The sequence below is a fragment of the Cornus florida genome, unplaced genomic scaffold, assembly GCF_030987335.1.
Source record: "Cornus florida cultivar Cherokee Brave unplaced genomic scaffold, ASM3098733v1 CherokeeBrave_3.0.0_Hap2_Chr08, whole genome shotgun sequence".
NCBI classification, from domain to species: domain Eukaryota; kingdom Viridiplantae; phylum Streptophyta; class Magnoliopsida; order Cornales; family Cornaceae; genus Cornus; species Cornus florida.
The window spans coordinates 70,610,247-70,619,062 of record NW_026775578.1 but is presented as its reverse complement, the minus strand read 5'-3'; the positions used below and the strand labels follow the sequence as shown (position 1 = coordinate 70,619,062).

General features: G+C 34.6%; 1 pseudogene; it reads left to right on the top strand.

The window, feature by feature from the left end:
- Positions 1 to 5,923: 5,923 nt before the first annotated feature.
- Positions 5,924 to 6,022, top strand: LOC132272193 (small nucleolar RNA R71; annotated as a pseudogene).
- Positions 6,023 to 8,816: the final 2,794 nt, after the last annotated feature.

The window sequence follows — 8,816 nt, the reverse complement described above, 5'->3', positions numbered from 1 at the left end:
AGTTGAGTGTATCAACGAATTCGGATGCCTTCTTGTGGAAGGATCCTGTGGCTTAGTCATTTTCTGTAAATAGATTTTTTTTTTCCTAAAAGAATGAATGTGTTGGGATAATGAGTAAGGGTAGAAGATGTCATTATATATGGAATATATTTTGTCTTAGTTTATTATAAAATACTAAACCATGTTTTATATATTTGACCATGAAGGAGAGTGCCATATGGTATTCCTTGGTTCTGCTGCCCCCCTAGTTTTGGTATAGCAAAATCAGTATTCTTTTAACTAATAGCAGATACGTGTTCAATTAGATGAGATCTTGTAGAATCGAAGGAGGTATTTTTTTTTTTATTGTCATCATTTATCTTAAATTATTGCCTCAAATATGTGCATGTGGAGGTGGAATCTATCATCTTTGATGTCATCTTATAAGGGATATGGTGTCACATAGAGCTGATTTTTATTATTCAGGGCTGTTGGAGCAGTTGCTCAAACCAAGCTGACATGGAAATTTAGTTTATGATTAATGCAGTTCTCATGTATTTAGCCTAGTACACGTTTGCTTTGTTTTAAAATTTTAATTTTGGCATCGTACTTGGTCTCAATTGCATTTAAAATGGATTAAAGAAAGCTATGGAAGAGCTTTTTGGTAAACCTATAAATTTACATTGAAATGCTTCTACTTGGTAGCTAGACTTTAAAGAGGGATGAGCCATTGCTCATATCTGAGAGGGATGCTAATTCTCCGCATACACCATTGGGTGAACAAGTACAAGGAGTAGGTGGTTTTTCACCGGACATTGCTACAGGTGGTAGCCCTCCTCCCAATGAGACCATAACGGAGTCACGTAAACGAAAGGCTAGAGGCAAAAAAAAAATTGGAAAATATTGGTAAGGGATGGAAGACACCAGTTGAGCTCATATTTAATGAAACCGGTCAACTAATAGGTGATGAAACTCCACAATTTAAATCTACTCTAGGGATAATTGCAAGGGAGGTTGTGCCAGTCACTTTACATAATTGGTTAGATGTGACTGACGATATGAAGGATCGTATATGGACTCTTCTGAAGGTATTGACCCTATACTCGTGTAATGTTAGATTATAACCATTATTAATTTCTTAGTTCTTTGCTAGTATGATAGTCACAGATACAAGTATGATTTATGTTCATGATTTTTATATATTCTTTCTGCTAATTTTCTACCACTTTCTATCCTATCTCTCTATAAGCACAACTACTGGATTATAATTACTTGTTTATTTGCTTAATGCAGCAAAAATTTGTGGTTCCTAATAATTATCAGAAAGAGATACTTCAATCTATGGATAAATTATGGCATAATCATAAATCAAGAATGAGAACTAAAGTACGAAAGTTGAGTAAAAATGCTGAATTTTGGCGTGCAAGTGCCCGCTTGAAGCCTGATAATGTTAATTCAATGGACGAGTGGGAAAAATTTGTACAATATGCACGTTCGGCTAAATTTAATGTATGTATTTAATTGTGTTCAAACTTTTTCTTTCTTCACTTTAATATATATTGATATTAACTTAATTGTGTTATAGGAGATTAGTGAAAAATTCAAAAAAATGCGAGCAAAGCAAACAATGCCTCACACGATGAGCCGCTTGGGTTATGCTCGCTTGAGACAGAAAATGGTAACACTAATTTATTCATTAGCATTGAAATTTTTTTGGAAGCAGTTAGTTGTGCACATAATGCAACTTTGATTTCTAACCATCTAGTATATATGCAATGTTTTCATTATTTATTTTGTAGATAAAAGAGAGTAGTACACCCAATGAGAAGCTATCGAGGGTAGATGTTTGGATTAGAGGACATAAGAAGAAGGATGGCAAGCCAATAAATAACGCAATCAATGACACAGAGGTAACAACAAATGCTTTTTACATCTTTAAATTTTTTAAAATTTATATTTACTCGACTAATAGTTAAGTTTTTTAATCTATGTATATAATTTCAGGTGGCCATGAGAGAATATGAATTAACATCTGAAAAAATAGACTCTCTTGAAGATGATGCAGTGACTCACATAATTGGTGAAGAGTGTCGAGGTGCACACATTAGATGAATGGGGTTTGGGGCTACAAAGTCGAAACTTAAGCAACAAGGACAACTGAAAGAACAAACAAAAATATACGATGCTAAAATCAAAGAAATCAACCAGCAAATGGACGCTTTTAAGATTGAAATGAATGAGTTGCGTTCAATAGTGGTAAGTATATAATAAATTATATCAATTCTGATTTTGTTTCCTTCTTAACTCTTAGGCCTTTAGTGAAAGCCTTGCTACTTTACACAATAAAACAGTAATTTTATTTTGGTTGTGTGTTCTAAGGAGAGTGGATTTAGAACCTTTTTTTAACTTTATTATGATAGTATTTGTTTATTTGATTGGCTTGTGAGTACTCAGGGACAAAATTACTTTGTGAAAATTACTTTGTGATAATATATTGTTTTGGTTGCATGTATTGTTAATGATATTGTTAATAAAGATTATTATAATGTCAGTATTATTTTGAGATTTCAATTCTTGATCTTGTATATTTTTGTTTCTGTAGTTTTACGTCAATTTTGAATCCAAATTGTATAATTTTGTAATGAATTTAAATTATTCTCTCATTTGTTTTCATGATTTATAGTATGGGAATGCAAGGGCTTCTCCTCAAGTCACTCCTAATACTCAGCCAACTGAAAATTTAGAAGGATTGGAATGTGAATTATTAGATTGGAGTAAGCCAAATTCAGTTGTTGCTATTGGAGATATTGATTCAACGGACCCTAAAGCATGTGTGGATGGTATTCCTATTGGAACCGAATGTTGGAAAATCTGGGTCAAGATTGTAAATGACACTGATGTGACCTTGTATAGGGCGAGCAAAAATTACTTCTGCCTTTTAGAAGCTAAGGGAGAAACGGTTGCATGGCCTGCCAAGTTCATTAGAACAACTTAGTCTCGAAGGTAATAATTTTATTTTAATATAGTTGTGTTGATTGATACATTTATAAATGGACATCATTTTTTTTTTTTTTTTAAAGAGTTTGAACATTCTCGCCATTTTTAGCTTCCTCTCATTCATCTTTTTCTTTTCGCTTACTTCTATATAATATAGTTAATAACTTGTTTTTTTTCTATCTTCTTCTTCTTTTTTTTTATTTTTTTATGGCAGATTATGATTGGAGGATCTATTTTGGCTGTCAAGATTTTGTATGGATGAGTGAGGGCTAATATATGTTCAAATTTGATGGTTATGTTCTTATTTTACAAAAGATGATTGTTTAATTGGAATTTAGTGGTTTAGTTTTTTTATTTCTTGATGCCTTTATTGTATTAGATGGATGGGAACTTTTTTGACATTCATAATTGGCATGGTACTCAAATTCATGTTTTTGGTTTAATGATAAGTAATATAATAGATTTTGGTTATTCTCTTTAATATATACATATTATGTTGTTATATATGGTTATGCGACAGATATGTGGGTTATTTTTCACATTGGAAATGGCCATAATTTGTGATATTGATCAACAAAGGCAAGACATACACGATGTCTCCATTATAAAGAAAAGGAATTCCAAAAAAAAAAAAAAAAAAAAAAAAAAAAAAACCGATTTTGACGTCATGGACTATCAATTAAAAAAAAAAAAACAAAAACAAAAAGAAGATTTTGACAACATGCCAATGCATGACGTCAATGACAAAAACACAACATGATGTTCTAGACATTAAAGGCATGCATTGACAACTTTTTAGTCACGTCGTTAAAATGGCACATAATATGACATGCTTTGCATGTCATTAAAAGACATGTATTAACAACTTGCAGCACACGTCGTTAAAAATTGCATATTAACGACTCACTACATGAGTTGTTAATTTTAAAAAATTAACAGTTCTTGGGCTTCCATGCCCTTTCAACATTTGTTTTCAAAACAACATTCTTTGAAATCATTTTGGAAGGTAAACTTTTGAAATTTTCATTTTCAAGCAAAGACTCAACTTTTTCAAATTCATTGTCAAGACACTTTTCCACAACACACATTTCTTCATGCTTGTCCATTGAACTCGAGGTTGGATTAAATATGTTCAACTTCACTATCATATGCCCAAATGAAATTTTCATTATCCCCGTCCTACAATTGATGTTGGCATTTGCGGTTGCCAAGAATGGACGGCCAAGAATAATGGGAATTTGATTCTTGGGATTTGGGACCGGTTCCATGTCTATGACAACGAAATCGACCAGGAAGAAGAACTTATCAATTTTAATCAACACATCCTCAATAACACCCCGGGGCTTTTTGATGGATCGGTCAGTAAGTTGCAAAACTACCGACGTCGGTTTCAAGTCTCTTAAGCCCAATTTAACATACACCGAATATGTAAGAAGGTTAACATTTGCTCCAAAATCTAGGAGAGCCCGATTAATGACATGGTCACCAATGATGCAAGAAGTAGTAGGTGAACCTGGGTCCTTAAATTTTGGGAGAGTGTTATGTTGCAAAATGGAGCTTACTTACTCGGTCAAGACCACTTTCTTTGGTGATTGGCTTTTGTTCTTCTTCTTTTGGGTGTAAAGATCTTTAAAAAATTTAGCGTAAGCCGAATTTTTTTTGATTGCATCCAAGAGGGGAAGATTAATCTTCACTTGCCTAAACACTTCAATTATTTCATTCACTTTTGTCTTTTACTTTTCAAGAGAAATGAATCCTTTTAAGGCAACTAGAAATGGAGCCTTAGGCTCAAAAGCTTTTTCAAAATCTTGTTTCACAACATTTTCAACATAAGAATTTTTCAAATCATTTTTCACAATTTTCTTAACAAGATGATCATGCACATGTAATGAAGGAGGAATAAAATGTGAAACGGGACGGGTGTCAACTTTTGGTTGTACCGGTTCACTCACTTCATTTTGAACACTAACTTGGTTGTCAACAATTTTTCCACTTCTCAAGGTTGTCACCGCATTGACATGCTCAATTGTGTGACCTTCCGATAAGGGGTTAGTCTCCACAACAAATTGTTGCTTTGGTGGGGTATTTAAAGGCATTTTTTTTTTTTTTTTTTCTAGCATTCAAAGTACTAGCTATTTGCCCAACTTGGGTTTCTAGCTTAGCAATGGATTGGGAATGGGAATGAAGCAATTGAGTGTTTGCCTCTAAAGTACCCAAAGAGGTCAACACTTTTTCCTCAAAAGCGGGACTCCAGGAATTTCCTTGAGAGTAAGATGTTTGATTAGGAAAATGAGAGTTTGAGAATTGGTTTCCATGTGATGATTGAAATGATGATCTAAAACCTTGGGAACCTTGGCTTTGCATTGGGGGTGGAACATACTTGCCTTGAAAACCACCTTGGGGAGGGTTTGAGCCTTCCCCTTGGCTTTTCCAAGAGAAGTTTGGATAGTTCCTCCACCCGGGATTGTAATATGAGCCATAGGGATTATTCCCTTGGTTGACAAATGTGGCATTAAATTATTCATAGTTCTCACTTTGCACATGTCCATGGGGACAATTGGAAGTAGAATGTAAGACACTAGAACAAGTCATGCATGATTCATTAGAATTATGATGATTAACATGATTAGGGGAGGAAGACACTTGATTCACCGAATTTTGGTTGATCAAAAATTGATCAAACCTTTGAGATAAAGACTTGACTTCGGCGGCTATGTCATTAGAATTGTCAACTTGATAAAAGCCAACATTCTTCCTTCCACCTAAATTTATACCATTTTTGGAAGACAAGGATCGATGCATTGAATTTTCACTCATGCTTTCATAAAGATGCCGTACATCATCTTCATGTCTATCAAGATAAAAACCACCCATAGATGCATCAACCATACCCTTGAAATTATTCGACAAACTTTCAAAGAAAAATTGCACCAATTGCCATTTAGGAATGTCATGATGTGGACACTTCCTAAGCAAATCATTAAGGCGCTCCCATGCCTCATGAAACAATTCCCCTTCCCCTTGATAAAATTCTCGAATTGAAGTTCTTATTGCATTGGTCTTTGAAACCAGATAGTACTTCTTCAAGAACTCTTGTTGTATTTCTGCCTAAGAAATTATCGAAAAAGGCCTAAGATTGTTGAACCACTATTTTGCCTTATCTTTAAGGGTGAAAGGAAAAAAAATTTTAATCTCAAAACCTCTTCCGGCATGTTCGTGTATTTCACGGTGGAACACACTTCAAGAAACTCATCCAAATGCTTGTAAGGTTCTTCATTTGGTAGTCCATGATAGTTGGGAAGCATTTGAATAGTTTGCGATTTAATTTCATAGTAATGTGCTCTAAATGGGGGCAACTGAATGCATGTGGGTGCATTATATTCATTTGGCACATAATGGTCACGTAAAGCAAGAAGAGGATTCAAAACCTGTGGTGCTACATAAGCACCATGATTGCATTGAAGAATGGGAGGTTGTGGAGTAAAAATTGGCCGAGGTATTCCCAATGGAACTTGACCTTGTTGTTATGGTAGAATGAAAGGCCTTGGCATGCCTAATGGTACTTGAATATTGTCATGATGTGCATTAGGGTTGAGGATGCCTTGTTGGTCTATGTGACCAAGGTCCTCCATGTGGTCCTCATTGATGTCTTCCATTGATGAAATGGAATAACTAGAATTACCCTTTCCCTTAGAATTACGAACAATGGAGTCAAGATTCAATTGAAGTGGAACAAGAGTATGATTTAATGACCTACAACCATGCATACACAAATAAAACAAAAACAAGCAACAAGCAAGTAGCAATCACTTCTCCTCCGCAACAAATCAATAATCAACAATCCTCCACATACGATGATCCCATGCTCCCATGCTTTGAACAATGTGCAAGAAAAATTAAATTGCCTCTACGCGGGCTCATTATCTATCTATGAAAATAAAGACTTGCCTCCATGTGGGCTCACAATTTAGCTAGAGATTGAGTTTAGAAAAGCTCACAAAGGGTCCTTAAGCAACTTCAAATGATTTTTCAAAATTTTTTTTTTCTTTGCCTTGCTTTGCTTTACAATTTTTATTTTATTTTTGAGCTTTTTATACTCTTGCTTAGCTTCACTTGGCTTATTTTGCTTTTCTTGCTTTTCAATTTCCCTTTGCTTCACTCACTTGGCTTAATTCACCTAGCCAATCGAGAACAAACACAATAAGTAACCAAAATAAAATAAAATAAAAATAAAAATAAAGACAAGATCAAAAGAGTACTAATTCCTAATTAATTCCCAAATACGACGGTGCCAATCCCCGGCAACGGTGCCAAAACTTGATGTGTCTCCAGACCAAAGCATGCAAAAGTGTGTAATGTGGCTAAGTTTAAATTTATGAAATGCCACTACCACTTCTAACTAAAAATATAGTTAGGGTGAGTAGGGATCGTCCCAAGGGATTGGAGGTGTATTTGTGATGGAAACCAATGTCCGATTAGTAGGTCGAATGATCAAAGATTGATTGGTGATTGATTAATTAAGCTACAATGCAATTAAAGATTAATGTAAGTAAAAAGAGAACAATCCAGAAAGTAGGGAAAAGATATAGGAGAGAGGTCTTGGGGTTTAGAGTCACCACTAAGCTTTACTTCATCAAACACTAGCAATTGTACATTAATAGGGAAATTTAAATTGTAACTTGTGTGTGTGTGACATTAATTGAAACTAAGAATGGATGACAAATAAGTATAGATTGTTTAGCCAATTTTAATGAATAGCACAACCTATCAAATGAGACCAATATCCATTCAATTAAACCACAATTAATGCACACACAAATATCTAGAGATATGCACTCTTGCATTCATAAGTATGGAACATCAAGAAACAAGAATGCATTGTTCACCTACCTAAGAAATTAAAGCAATTACATTACAATTAGGCTAGAGACATGAAATTAAACTAGAGATGTGATACAATCCATCAAGAAACAAGTGTGAACCATCAAATAAATCACAAGAGTGTTTCATTAAGCACCATGCCTTGACCATCACTAGATTAACATCATCAATACACATAGACATGCATCAAATTCATTAAATCTAGAGATAAAAACATGAACATCAATTCTAGCATACATAGACATATGACTAGAGCTAAATGATCAATTGAAAGCATTAATACATACAAATCAAGTAGAAATCACAAGATCTATATTTATTCGTGATCAAAACATCTATTACAACTAAAATCCTCAAAAATACACAAAAGCTAGGTTTGAGAAGCAAGCCTAAGGGTATCTCTAGTCCCAAGAGAATGATTTAGCCACTCATTGTAGTTGACATGGACCCTCAAGGGCTAGCTTGGAGGTTGGCATCATCATCTTCATCCTTACTTTCATCTCCAAAACCCTAGTTCTAAAGAGAAAAATTATATAATCTATAATTGATAATAATCTATCTACTACAAGAATGTTCAATAAATCAATTACATACTCCTTTAAGTAAGGACCAAGTCAGTATAATAGCCTCTGATTGGAGGAAATTCGCAGCTATGCACGGTAGGTAGAAATCGGCGCACTCGGGAATTGACAGCTCACTGCCTGTAGCATTTTCGATCGATCGAAGATTTTCGATTGATCAAACACTTAGCTTTAATCGATCGAAGCTGATGTGGCTTGAAAATATCTTCTAGACTTAATCCAATTGGCTGAGCTGGAACCACCTTGTTTCGATCGATTGAAGACCACTTCGATCAATCGGGACTTCCTTTCGATCGATCAAAGTTCCCCTGGTGCATTTTTCTTGGCTTCTTTCCAACTTTGCTCCTTAGCTCCAAAAATGGGGCTAAATGGCTCTTG